A 14126-nucleotide genomic window follows, 5' to 3' on the forward strand; every position below is an offset into this window, starting at 1 on the left:
CCCCAGCCTGCCAGGAGCAATTTCTGAGTGCAGATCCAGAAGTAACCCCTGAGAGCTGCTGGGTGTGGTCCAAACCCCCCCCCCCCCCAAAGAGCTGGATCTAAAACTCAGGCTTCTGTTTACACTGTCATTTACTTTTCTTTTTTTTTCCTTTTTTTCTTTTTTTGGTTTTTGGGTCACACCTGGCAGTGCTCAGATATTCCTCCTGGCTCTATGCTCAGAAATCGCTCCTGGTAGGCACGGGGGACCATATGGGATGCTGGGATTCGAACCACGTTCTTCTGCATAACAGCCAAACGCCTTACCTCCATGCTATCTCTCCAGCCCCGTAATTTTAGTTTTCATTTTGACACTATATAGTACCAAACGGTTATTATTGTTTGTTAATAACTTTATAATAAGCTATTATAAATCAGTTGTATCCTTTTGTAGTGTATGATAAGCATAGTATGGTAGTGATGCATGTAAAGTTTTTTTTTTTTTAATTGTTCTTTTTTATATCTGACAGTGCTCAGGGCTTACTCCTGGCTCTGTACTCAAAACTTACTCCTGGCAGGCTCAGGGATGCCCAAGGCCCCTGCATATCAGTTTTCTTAAGCCCTGTTCTTATATCACACACACACACACACACACACACACACACACACACACACACACACACACACACACACACACACACACACACGATGCATATCAGTTTCCTTAAGCCCTGTTCTTTTTTTTTTTTTTTTTGGTTTTTGGTTTTTGGGCCACACCCAGCAGTGCTAAGGGGTTACTCCTGGCTGTCTGCTCAGAAATAGCTCCTGGCAGGCACGGGGGACCATATGGGACACCGGGATTTGAACCAACCACCTTTGGTCCTGGATCGGATGTTTGCAAGGCAAACGCCGCTGTGCTATTTCTCTAGGCCCAAGCCCTGTTCTTATATCACACACACACACACACACACACACACACACACACACGCGCGCGCGAACGCATGCCCTGTTCTTATATCTCACACACACACACACACACACACACACACACACACACACACACACACACACACCACACACAATTTATTTGAAGTTCTATTCATGTACCTGTCACCCCCCTCATAAAAAATACTGTGATTTTTTTGAGGGGGGGGGGCTTTTGGTTACTCCTAAGTTTGCATTCAGAAATTGCTCCTGGCAGGCTTGGGAGACCATATGGAATGCCGGGATTCGAACCACTGTCTGTTCGAATTAGCTGTGTTCAAGGCAAATGCCTTACCACTGTGCTATCTCTCCGGCCCAAATGCTGTGATATTAAAGACTTGTCATCAGTTTATTATTTATTTATTTATTTATTTATTTATTTATTTATTTATTTATTTATGTATGTATGTTTTGGGCCACACCCGGTGATGCTCAGGGTTTACTCCTGGCTATACGCTCAGAAATGGCCCTGGCTTGGGAGACCATATGGGATGCTGGGGGATCAAACCGCAGTGTCCTAGGCTAGCATGCCCAAGTTACTACCTTACAGCCCTGCACCACCGCTCTGGCCACATTAATATTTTTAGAGGGGGACCAAATGCACTTTTGTTTTCTTGAACACATAGTTATGGACTGAGGAATAACTAGAATGTTGACACTAGCTTAAAAAAAAGTCACAATTTTTGGGGCCGAAGAGATAGCATGGAGGTAGGGCTTTTGTTTGCCTTGTACACAGAAGGATGGTGGTTCGAATTCCAGCAACCCATATAGTCCCCTGAGCCCTCCAAGAGCGATTTCTGAGTATAGAGCAGGAGGAACCCCTGAGTGCTGCTGGGTATAACCCAAAAACAAACAAACAAAACAACAAAACAAAAAACGTAGCAATTTTTATATGTAATTTAAAAATTTCATAATATGAAACATATCCTTTTTAAACCTTTTGAATGTAGTTAGTTGTTGCAAGTGAAATCTGTTATTTCATTTTTTGACAAAATTTGCTTGGTAAATTGCAAAAAAGAATGTTAGATTTAAATTGCACCAATTTTATATTCTGTAGGTAGCCTGAAATTTCTTTGCTGCAGAAACTTATTCTGTAGTGCTTTGAAGATTAGTGGGCAACAGCTGGTTTTTCCCAAAGATGGTGGTTCCCCATCTGTAGCATTGCAGGCAGCTGAGGGAGGGAGTCCCTGGCAGCACTGCCTGCAGCAGCATGCAAAGAACAATGAGTTTAATATGATTAATAGTGGAGTTCTTTCCCCTTCCATTACAATAGCAAAAGGAAAGCACGTTCATAATATTCAGTGGCCTTTTTTTGTGCCACTTGGTATATCCAAGCATCCCCTTTCTGTTTGCTTCCCCTCCCCCAGTTTGATTCTTTGTTCTGACCTTGAGGCACATCTCAGATTAGGTATTAACAATGCACAATTTGATTGTCCACAACCCCCATTAGCTTCTAGTGATGCTGGTTTTGATAACATGGATCTCATTAGTCATTTTTTGGTTAATTCTAGTAGAAAATGTAATGTCTTTACACTCCTTTCAGACAAATATCTACTATTTTAAAGAAACATTCAGTTTTTGTGTCAGTGTGATTTGATTTTTGTGTGATTGAAATTTTAATTATGAAATAATTAAATGAGCTTATTTTTGTTAAAGACAAAAAATAATGTTCCAAGAAATCCATTAGGATTATTCCCTTGCCACAAAGTGTTGTCTTGCTTCCAGTAAAGTTAACAGCAGTTTTTATTTTTATAAGCAATTTTTATACTTTATGGGATCCTGGAATACAGTATTTTTTTACTTTTTATACTTTCCAGGTTCCTGATAGGCAAGTCAGTGATAGATCTTTGACTATAGATCTGTAACTGTAGACTTCTATCATCTAATCGCTTTCTGGGGTGATGTGGGGGGAGACTTCTGTCAGGGGTGTTTCTGTGGACATTGGGGACATGGGATGCAAATTGGTCTGGTCAGCATTCCTTCTATATTCTTTTGTTTGCTTGTTGCGGAGCCCGGCTTCGCTCAAGGCTCACTGCTTGCTCTTTGCTCTGTTATCACCACAGGAGAAGTGCTGGGAATAGAACTCAGGTGGGGGGTTGGAGTAATAGGACATTTGCCTTGCACAAAGTGGACCTGGGTTTGATCCCAGCACCCCATATGGTTTTGTAGAGAATTGCTAGGAGTGATTCGGAGTGCAGAATTAGGAGCAACCCCTGAGCAGTGTGGTGTCTCCTACATAACACTCCCCTTTTAAAAAGAAAAACTCAGGTTGCTTGTTTTATAAGGCAAGTGCTCTACTCCTTTACAATCTCTTTAGTCTCCCTTGCAGATACTTCTTGTTCCGCAAGTAATGTAATACCTGAGTATTAACATAGACTCTCTTAACAACTTGCCACTTGAGGCAAGAAGTGTTTATTTCCTAGCCGTTGATGGTATTGGGTATATTCAGACTTAGATTTCTTTCTCCGGTTTGCCATTGCTCTGTATGTCACTAACATCCTGCGAACATCCCTATCCCTGAACCATTTCTGGTGTAAAAGTTAATTTAAAACCAGGGCCTTGGGGCCCAGAGGGATAGCACAGTGGTAGGGCATTTGCCTTGCATATGGCCGACCTGGGACAGAGCCTGGGACCCGGGTTTGATTCTCGGCATCTCATATGGTCCCCTGAGCCTTCCAGTAGTGATTTCTGAGTGCAGAGCCAGGAGTAACCCCTGAGCATACTGGGTGTGGCCCCAAAATAAAAACAACAGCAAGAACAACAAAACCCAACCAAAAATCAGAAAACCAAACACGAAACAAACAAAAAACACCAGGGCCAGAAAGCAATGGATTTTGGGGGTGGGGGCACACCCGACAGAGCTCAGGGGCTACTCCTGGCTCTGCTCAGAAATCGTTCCTGGCAGGTTCTGGGAACCATATAGGATGCTGGGACTTGAACCCAGGACTGTCCATTTGCAAAACAAATGGCCTACTGCTGTGCTATCTCTTTGGCCCAATGGAATTTTTATTTTTTTTTGTAAATTTTTGCCTTCATTTCTCCCCATCACCATCCTCTCATTAAATTGGAGACAGATTTTATTTAAAAATTGGTGACTGTAAGGCAAGAATATAGCTCATTGGGGGAGCACTGAGTGCCTTGCACATGTGAGGTTCTGGATTCATTCTCCAGTACCAAACGAAAAAGAACAAAACAAAAATCGTAATTTATTTTAAAAAATTCTTTTTTAAATATTTGGGTTTTGGGGTCACACCTTGTGGTTGTGCTTAGGGAGCTGTGTGGTGCTGGGAATAGAATTGGGCTCATGCAAAGAAAGTGCTACATTAATCTCTGCACTATATCTCTCAATTTCTTCTGATTAAAAAAAATAAGAATGTTGTCTTCTTTGGGCAAGTAATGCAGGCTCAGGGGTCTTTCCCTGGGTTGTTGCTATCTGGGCTTACTTAATTTTGGCCAGAGGTTGATGAAGTGTTTAGGCAATGTGATGCTCAGTGATCGCTGGGACAATATTTGGTGCCAGTGGGGACCGATAGTACCACACCTGGCAATGCTGGGTGCCTTCAAGACTGTATTTAGTGATGCTGGGGATCAAACTGGGGTCAATCATGTACTATCTCCCTGGTCCCTGAACTATATTTTATTTTATATATTTTCTCTCCTCTTTCATTGATGCTATTGTTGATTTGTGTTGAATGGAGGATACACTCACCCTCTTGCAGTGGTGCTTGTTGGGGGTATAGCCTGTCAGGTTGCATTACTCGCTGTAGCTGCCCCCACTTAATTGAGATTTGTGTGTTCACCAGGGCTCACAATTCCTGGCCATGGTACTTGACCATCTGTTTAATTATGATCCTTGCTTGAGACTGCGCCCTTCTGTGGTACTCACACATACTGAGGCTGTGGTGTACTTTTGATGTTTGGAGTTCGAAGTAGCAGAGCAGCCAGGATAGTACTTACACAGTTGGGGCACCAGAGATCTGAATCTAACTACAAACTTGCAGGGCTGGGGCTATGCCACAGCTTTATTCCTCCAGTCCAGAAATACTTAAGTTATAACAAGTAGCAGGTAGTCCTTTGTTTGATTTCATAGTAGTTTTGGTTTTGAATTTTTGAGGACATCCACGTTTATTTATTTATTTATTTATTATTTTTGAGTCATGTCTGGTGGCGCTCAGGGTCATTCCTGACTCTGTACTGAGAAATTACTCATGGCAGGCTCAGGGGACCATATGAGATGCCAGGGATTGAACCTGGCTTGGTTGCATGTAAGGCAAACTTGCTGTGCTATGTCTCCAACCCTGACATTCCAAATTTAGATTACTTGCCTGATTTGATCACTTGCCTGGTTTTTTCAGGTCTTCTCCACCCTACTTTGCACTATTCATGTTTACAGACTGATACTTTTCTTTTTGGCTTTTGGCAGGTCTTGGGTTACTCTGGGCTCTGCTCTGTATTACCGTTGGCAGTCTCGGGGCATCATATGGGATGCTGAGGATCGAACCTGGGTCTGTTGTGTGCAGAACAAAAGCCCTACCCAGTATACTATTGCTCTGGCTCCTTGGGCCTTTTTTTTAAATTTGTTTTTGGGCCACACCCAGTGATGCTCAGGGGTCACTCCTGGTTTGCAGAACCATATAGGATGCTGGGGGATCGAACCACAGTTTGTCCTAGGCTAGTGCGGGCAAGACAGACACTTTACTGCTTGTGCCACCGCTCTTCCCCCCCCCCCCCCCGCACCACTTTGGACTGATTGTTTTGGGGGTTTTTTTTTGGGTCACACCCAACAGCACTCAGGAGTTACTCTTGGCTCTACGCTCAGAAATTGCTCCTGGCAGGCTCAGGGGACCATATGGAATGCCGGGATTCGAACCACCGTCCTCCTGCATGCAAGGCAAACGCCTTACCTCCATGCTATCTCTCCGGCCCCGTCATTTTAGTTTTTATTTTGACACTATATAGTATTAAACGGTTATTATGGTTTGTTAATAACTTTTTAAAGCAGAAGTAGTGATATGTGGCAAAATAAAGTTTTTTTTTAGTTTTACCGAAGCAAGGCCTCAAAAAATTGATTACGACTCAGAATTGTTCCTTTCCTCGGAAATCTTTAGTAAAAGGTGAAAGATTTATGTGATCTGAAGAGAAACCAGAGTATGCAAAATAAAGTTTAAGCTCAAATTACCAGGAAGAACCTCGTACTTGATAGCTTTTATTTATTTGCTTTGTCCATGGAAGGGGAAGATGGGAAAGCTTTATTTTTGTGTTCACTAATAAAACTTAAGGGCAATAAAATACAATTAATCAATTAATTAATTATTTTTGGTCTTCAGGATCAAAATACTTGCTGAATAGAGGAGTCAGAGGCCAATAAAACACGTGAACATCATTTGACTTATTAGCCTGGTAAGTTACTTTTATTTTGACTTGATCCCTTTCTGACTATACTTTTCTGAAGAAAATGCATTTTTGACTTCTGATTTAATCTGGCTCTATAGTTCATACTTTTCTCTTAATATTGTATAGATAAATGGTCTTGGAATGAATGTGTCTATAAACAGTTCTTTGAGGAAGGAGAGAAACTTACAGCTTAATATGAGACAACCCTCCTGCTAATTTCCTCTTATGTATGACTATTTTGCTTGGGGTCTCTGGGCCCTATGGGGTGGTGCTTAGGTGTTGCTCCCAGCTTGTGCTTACAGGTTGCTCTGGTAGTACTTCGGGACCATATGGTATTGGGGATCAAATTGGGTTTGATCACATGTAAGGCAGCTTAACTTTTGTACTATCTCTTTAGCCACATTTGTGTAAACACACACACACAATTTGTGGACATAGGAGCTGTTTTTCTGGGGACTGCTGCTTGCAGCCTGCAGTTTGCAGTAGTATTTGCCGTGTACATGCTGACTCTGGAATGGACGGATCAAACAGCAGGTACATTGCACAAGAATCACAGTCATGGGAGAAAGTGCATAAGGTTGAGCAGCCTCTTGGATCTTACTGAACCAACCAAGCTAAGCTGAGCTGCTTTCCCTGCCACTTTTATTAGCCAGAGTTAATAGAACAAAGGTAATTCACCAGAGGGGCTATGTGGATGTAGTTAAGGGTATTTGTGTTAATTAGACCTAGGTGGGTTCCTAATCAAGCATGGGTGGTCTTTACAGCTCAAAGGGTGTGAAGGGGAAAGGAAAAGCAGGGCATGATCTAAGAATCAAATACACGGGGAGGCCACACCTGGCAGTGCTCAGGACTTCCTCCTGGCTTTACGATTATGGGCTGTTGGGTATGTGTGCTGTTGAATGTGTGTGGGATGCTGAAGATCAAGCCTGGGTCAATCCCTTACAAGGCAAGCACCCTAGTCACTGTACTATCTCTCTGATCCATGTGTAAATATATATAAATGTTTGCTTTTTTGGGGCCACACCTGGCAGCGCTCAGGGGTACTCCTGGCTCTGCGCTCAGAAATCACACCTGGCTCAGGGCACCAATGGGATGCTGGAGATTGAACCCGAGTCAGTCCTGGGTCAGCCACGTGCAAGGCAAACATACTACTGCTGTGCTACCAATTGTGTGTGTGTTTTTCCCTGCTTTTTTGGACCACACCCGGTGACGCTCAGGTGTTACTCCTGGCTATGTGCTCAGAAATTGCTCCTGGCTTGGGGGACTATATGGGACGCTGGGGTATTGAACCATGCTAGATTAGCGAATACAAGGCAAACAAATGTCCTACCGCATGTACCACCACTCCGGTCTCCCATTTGTGAATATTTTATTTTATTTTATTTTATTTTATTTTATTTTATTTTATTTTATTTTTTTGGTTTTTGGTTTTTGGGCCACACCCGGCGGTGCTCAGGGGTTACTCCTGGCTATCTCCTCAGAAATAGCTCCCGGCAGGCACGGGGGACCACAGGTGATGGGGTTCGAACCAACCACCTTAGGTCCTGGATTGACCGCTTGCCTGTGCTATCTCTCCGGCCCCACTATTTTAATGGCATTTAACAACAAACTGAATTAGCCTCCCGACACTTTTGTTAGTTTACCTTATGAAAACTAGTTTCCTTAGGTTGTTTATGCTGACAAATAATAGTTCTTTAATTATTTAACATTTATTGTTATATCAGAAAAAAAGTGAGTCTTTCTGATCAGAAATAAATTATGATTTGCATAGTCAAATTTTACTTTTGTTAGTCATTATATAGACTATGTTTGCTTAGGTTTGAAATCTAAAATTTTGTTTGGTATTTTTTTGGATCATACCTGGTGGCACTCGGGTTACTCCTAGCTCTGCATTCAGAAATCACTGCTGGCAGGCTTGGCGGACCATATGGATGCTGGGGATCGAACCAGAGTGTGCTTCGTGCAAGGCTAACACCCTACCTGCTGTGTGATTGCTCTGGTCCCTGTTTTTTTTTTTTTTTTTTTTATGTTTTTTTTTTGGAGTGGGGGTGGGGAGAAGGACGTCACACCCAGTGATGCTCAGGTTCTGCACTCAGGAATTATTCCTTGTGGTGCATTGGGAACCTGGAGATTGAACTTGGGTTGGTTATATTCAAGGCAAATCTTTCCAGCCCCCAAATTATTTCTGAATCTTACCTGCCTTTGATACTTTTGATACATAGGCCTTATCCAGTTTCTATTTTAATGTTTCCTGCATTTATTCTGCTTTCTGTTTACTATTTTTGATGTCCTGGGCCAGACCTCATAATTTCATACATGTATTTATCCAAGTGACTCTTTTTTTTTTAAATTTTTTTGGCTTTTGGGTCACACTCGGTGGTGCTCAGGGGTTACTCCTGGCTATCTGCTCAGAAATAGCTCCTGTCAAGCACGGGGGACCATATGGGACACCGGGATTCGAACCAACCACCTTTGGTCCTGGATCGGCTGCTTGCAAGGCAAACGCCACTGTGCTATCTCTCCGGGCCCGTGACTATTTTTATCTGTTATTTCTACTTACTTGAAGTTTTGCTAGAAAATTTATTACTTAGCTGGGGAGTAATATCATCCATGAAGTATTCAGGATGTCTATATGTCCATTCCAGGATTCTTGGCTATCCAGGGCAGTGTTTAATCTGAGATTAAGACTGCTGTGAGATCCTGTGATGCCAGACATTACTTGGGCTACCCTGATGGTGGTTGGGGGCCTCTAGGGCCATACCCAACGGTGCCCAAGATACCATGTTGTGTGCTGGGGATTCAACCACAGCCAACTACATGCAAGGCAACATGTGTCTTAACCTTGAACTATCTATCCAGCTCCAAATTTTCTATACATTTCTCTTCAGACTTCCATTCTGCAATAAGCTTTGTACTATCATTCCCCGGTTTATAGAAATAAAGTACAGATTTTCTTCTGACATTTGAAACTTTCCCTTTATTCACGAGCCTTTCTAAACTTCTTGTTAACTCTTACTACACTATAAAATTTATCTTGGTTTATCCTGAACATAGATTCTCTTTATTTTTATTATTTTCTGGACATAGATTTTATTTTAAAAAAAATCTTATTTGGAAATAGTTACAATATACAATAGTTAGAAAAATAGGAGTATGGAATATATCTGGTAATTTTTTTAGCAATTTGTTTTAATAATTGCATTTGTGTGTGCTCTTGATCTTTTCTTTCTTTATGTGTGGGTGTACACACACACAGGAGCATCCTCTGAGCACAGAGCCCACCCTCTACCCTAAAAGGGAATACGTTGCATAAAACTTGTTGCTTTCCCCTGATAATTATACTTTTCATTTGTTTGTTTTGTTTTGTTTTTGGGTCGCACCTGGTGGTGCTCGAGTTACTTCTGACTCTGTGCTTAGAAATCACTCCTGGCAAGCTCGGGGAACCATATGGGATGCTGGGATTTGAACCAACATCTGTCCTGAGTCTGCTTCGTGCAAGGAAAACGTCCTACTGCTGTGCTATCTCTCCGGCTCTTTACTCTATTTTCTAAAAATAGCACATTTTCTTAGCTAATCATTGTACAGTTATTATAAGTGACATGATACTAAACAGGTTGTCTATATTCTAATCAGGTGACCTAAGCAGGGCTCCTCAAACTTTTAAAACAAGGGCCAGTTCACTGTCCTTCAAACTGTTGGAGGGCCAGATTATAGTAAAAACAAAAATTATGAACAAATTTCTATGCACATTGCATATATCTTATTTAGAAGTGAAGAAACAAAATGGGAATAAATACAATATGTGGCCCGCGGGCCGTAGTTTGAGGACCATTGCAATAAAGTATTTTAGTATTTTCTGTTTCCTGTTTACAATATAGTCTAGATAGAATCAAATACTGCATTTAGTTAACTGTATTTCCTTCCTTCCCTTCCTCCCTCACAGAGTGTTTGTCATTTATGGTGTTGGCATTGGGGTGGGGGAGGGCAGAGCAATAGCATGCAAGACAAGCACCCTCTCTCTGTCCTGTCAACTGGAATTTGATCCCTGACACCCTGTTATGGTCCCATGAGGACTGACATGTATGATCAATCACTCCTGGTAGTCTCAGATTAAATGGTGTGCCTGGAATTGAATCAGGTCAGCCACATGCAAGGCAGGCACTCCTCCAGTCCTAAGTGTTGACATATTTTTAAAAAATTTCTTCTCCCTATCTCACCCCAATAGAATATTTATTGTATTAGAAGTTCCTTGTGTTTAGCTAGAGGATTATATTGTATTTGGTAGGAATACCTCATAGGTCCTGTGATTTCTGAGAAACAGACACAACTTTTAGAGGTAATGTCGAGTCTGTCCTTCATTGTTAATTTTGGTCACTTGGCCTAGGTGTTAACAAGATTTCTTCCAAGTATAATCCCCATCCCCCTTTTCAGGTAGTGAGTACTATATTGAAAGACAAATGTCCTAATTTTTGTCACAACTTATTTTGAGTTGTACATTCATTGAGAATTCTTGGGCGGCTGCATTTTTTACTTACATGATTCCAAATAGTCCTTTTTTCCATTCTGCATTCCCTTCACACTTACCAGTCAATCTCTGGTATTATTCTGTAATCAAGAGCCATATCTATTTGTATGGCTCATAAATTCTTACTTTTTAATTGTTTACAATTCATTACTCTAGTTAATTATTTTTGCCCTCATTATCCTAGCTTGGACATTAGAGATCTTTTAATCTAGCCTCCCATTTTCTTCTGGGAAAATGCCATTAAAGACCCAACTCTTGGGGTGGGGGGAAAGTTGGGAGTCCTGATTGCTTTTAGGTTTTCTCTTCTTGACTTCAATGGAACTGCTTATGTATTTACACAGAGGCATATAAATATAAACATACTTATTCACATTCATAACATATTTTTTTGTAGAACACAGCAGTGGTTGGGGGTTATTACTGGCTCTGTGCTCAGGAATTACTCCTTGCAGTACTTGGGGGACCATATGGGATGCCAGTGTTTGAACCTGGGTCAGCCACATGCAAGGTAAACACCCTACCTGCTGTATTTTTACTCCATCTCCAATATTGTATGTTTTAAAGTTAGAAGTGATGAATTTATATTATTATGCAAGCTTTATATCTCTTATTTCATCTTCTTTCCCTCCCCTCCCACCCCCTCCCCTCCCCTCCCTCCCCTCCCCTCTCCCCCTCCCCTCCCCTCCCCTCCCTTCCCTTCCCTCCCTTCTCCCTCTCCCCTCCCCTCCCTTCCCTTCCCTTCCCTCCCCTCCCTTCTCCCCCTCCCCTCCCCTCCCTTGCCTTCCCTCCCTTCTCCCCCTCCCCTCCCCTTCCCTCCCCTCCCCTCCCTTGCCTTCCCTTCCCTCCCCTCCCTTCTCCCCCTCCCTTCCCTTCCCTTCCCTCCCCTCCCTTCTCCCCCTCCCCTCCCCTCCCTTCCTTTCCCTTCCTTCCCCTCCCCCTCCCCTCCCCTCCCTCTCCCCTTCCTTCTCCCCTTCGTCTCCCCTCCCTTCCCCCCTTCCTCCCCCCTCCCTTCTCCCCTTCCTCTCCCCTCCCTTCCCCCTTCCTCTCCCCTCCCTTCTCCCCCTCCCCTCCCCTCCCTTCTTCCCCTCCCCTCCCCTCCCTCCTCTCCTCTCCCCTCCCTTCCCTTCCCTCCCCTCCCTTCCTTCCCCTCCCCTCCCCTCCTTTCCCTTTCCCTTTCCCTTTCCCTTTCCCTTTCCCTTTCCCTTTCCCTAGTATGCCAGGGATTGAATCCCAGTTGGTCTCAAGCAAGAAAAATAAATTTCTTACCTGCTGTGCTGCTGCTCCGACCTCCTCATTTCAAATTTCTATAACTCTTTTTATGCCACAAAGTACATAAACTCTAAGACCTAGCAAATAACTTTTAAATTGCTTTGCCTACTTCATTATAATAAACAGTTACTCAAAGTAAGTAGTGAATTTGTATATAGTATTTGTTTTCTCTTCTGCCTAAGACCAAGGTGAATAAACAAATACTGTGCTTTCTCAAATTACAAAATTTTCCTGTATATCATCCATCTCATTACTCTTCTCTGTAATTCTTTCTTTTGAAAGTTGTGCCACACTTGGTGGTGTTTGTGAGGGTCTAGTGCTGGGGGTTGCACCTGGGGCTGCTAAATGCAAACCATGTGCTCCAGCCCTCTGAGCTAGCTTCTCAGCTTTCCTTTTTTAAGAATAGGTCACCAGGGGCGGAACGGTGGCGCAAGTGGTAAGGCATCTTCCTTGTGTGCACTAGCCTAGGGTGGACAGTGATTCAATCCCTCAGCATCCCATATGGTTCCCTCAAGCCAGGAGTGATTTCTGAGTGAATAGCCAGGAGTGTGACTGGGTGTGGCCCAGAAACCAAAAAAAAAAAAAATAAGAAAAAAATAGGTCACCAATGTCAAGTTGGCCAATGTGACCCCTCTCCCTCCTTGTATTGTGCCACACCCAGTAGTACTTAGGGCTTACTCCTGGCTCTGCACTTAGGAATATCTTCTGGCAGTGCTATGGGACTATATGGGATGCTTAGGACAGAGTCCAGGCCAGCTACATACAAGGCAAACACTCTACCTGCTATACTGTCTCTCCAGCTTCATCTATATGATTAGCTTTATAGGAAACTATGAAAACTATTTCTAGATCAAGTCGTCCTAAAATGTTTCCATTTGGGGCCGGACGGTGGTGCTAAAGGTAAGGTGCGCCTGCCTTGCCTGTGGTAGCCTTGGACGGACCACGGTTCGATCCCCCGGTTCGATCCCCCGGTGTCCCATATGGTCCCCCAAGCCAGGAGCAACTTCTGAGTGCATAGCCAGGAGTAACCCCTGAGCGTTACCGGGTGTGGCCCAAAAAAAAAAAAAGTTTCTATTTGGAATTCTTTTTTTTTTTTTTTTTTGGGCCACATCTGGTGACGCTCGTGACTTACTTGTGGTTCTGTTCTGTGCATAGATTTTACTCCTGAAAGTGTTGGGGAACCACCTGCTGTCCTGGGAATCAAACTAGGGAAAGCTTTGTGCAATACCATAACCCTTGTGTTACCTAAATTTATTTTAAAATACATTTGATTTGTGACTGCGATATTCACTTATATAGGGTTGTGCTTTGTAGTTAAAGAAGCTAGGTCCTAGGGACCAGAGTGATAGCACAGTGGATAGGGTGTTTGTCTTGAATGTAGCTGACCTGAATTCAATCCCTGGCATCACATATGGTCCCCTGAGCCTGCCAGGGGTAATTTTGTTTTCCTTTGGTTTTTGAGTCACACCAGGCAGCTCTCAGGGCCACTCCTGGCTCTATGCTCAGAAATTGCTCCTGGCAGGCTCCGGGTACCATATGGGATGCCTGGATTCAAACCGTCATCCTTCTGCATGCAAGGCAAATGCCCTACCTCCATACTATCTCTCTGGCCTGAGAAGACACTTTCTCTTTGCATTGCTTTATAACATAATCGACTGACAAGATGTGTCAAGATCTTTTTCTGGTCTTTATTTTGTTTCATTGATTGTATCAATCCTTATGCAGATATTGTCCTGATTACTGCAGTTATATAATAAAGGAAGAAAATTATTAGGTGGTGTGGGTCATTTAATTTTATTTTTCTTTTTTGTAATAACTTTGGCTAATCTAGTTCTTTTATATTTTTTTTTTTTTTTTTTTGTTTGTTTGTTTTTGGGCCACACCCTGTGAGGCTCAGGGGTTACTCCTGGCTATGCGCTCAGAAGTTGCTCCTGGCTTCTTGGGGGACCATATGGGACGCCGGGGGATCGAACCGC

General features: G+C 42.9%; 1 protein-coding gene and 1 non-coding gene across 2 annotated transcripts in view; one reads left to right on the top strand and one right to left on the bottom strand.

The window, feature by feature from the left end:
- Nucleotides 1-5999: 5999 nt before the first annotated feature.
- LOC126019605 (U5 spliceosomal RNA) lies at nucleotides 6000-6114 on the bottom strand. Its single transcript, XR_007499240.1, has one exon. It is a non-coding gene; the product is annotated as a U5 spliceosomal RNA (small nuclear RNA).
- Nucleotides 6115-6294: 180 nt separating this feature from the next.
- Nucleotides 6295-14126, top strand: part of NCOA3 (nuclear receptor coactivator 3) — a 71907-nt gene continuing 64075 nt past the window's right edge. Inside the window, exon 1 of the mRNA XM_049781306.1 lies at nucleotides 6295-6362. The gene's annotated coding sequence lies outside the window, so the exon portion shown is untranslated. The remainder of the gene's footprint in view (nucleotides 6363-14126) is intronic.

Source organism: Suncus etruscus, chromosome 9 (genome assembly GCF_024139225.1).
Source record: "Suncus etruscus isolate mSunEtr1 chromosome 9, mSunEtr1.pri.cur, whole genome shotgun sequence".
In the NCBI taxonomy this organism is placed as follows: domain Eukaryota; kingdom Metazoa; phylum Chordata; class Mammalia; order Eulipotyphla; family Soricidae; genus Suncus; species Suncus etruscus.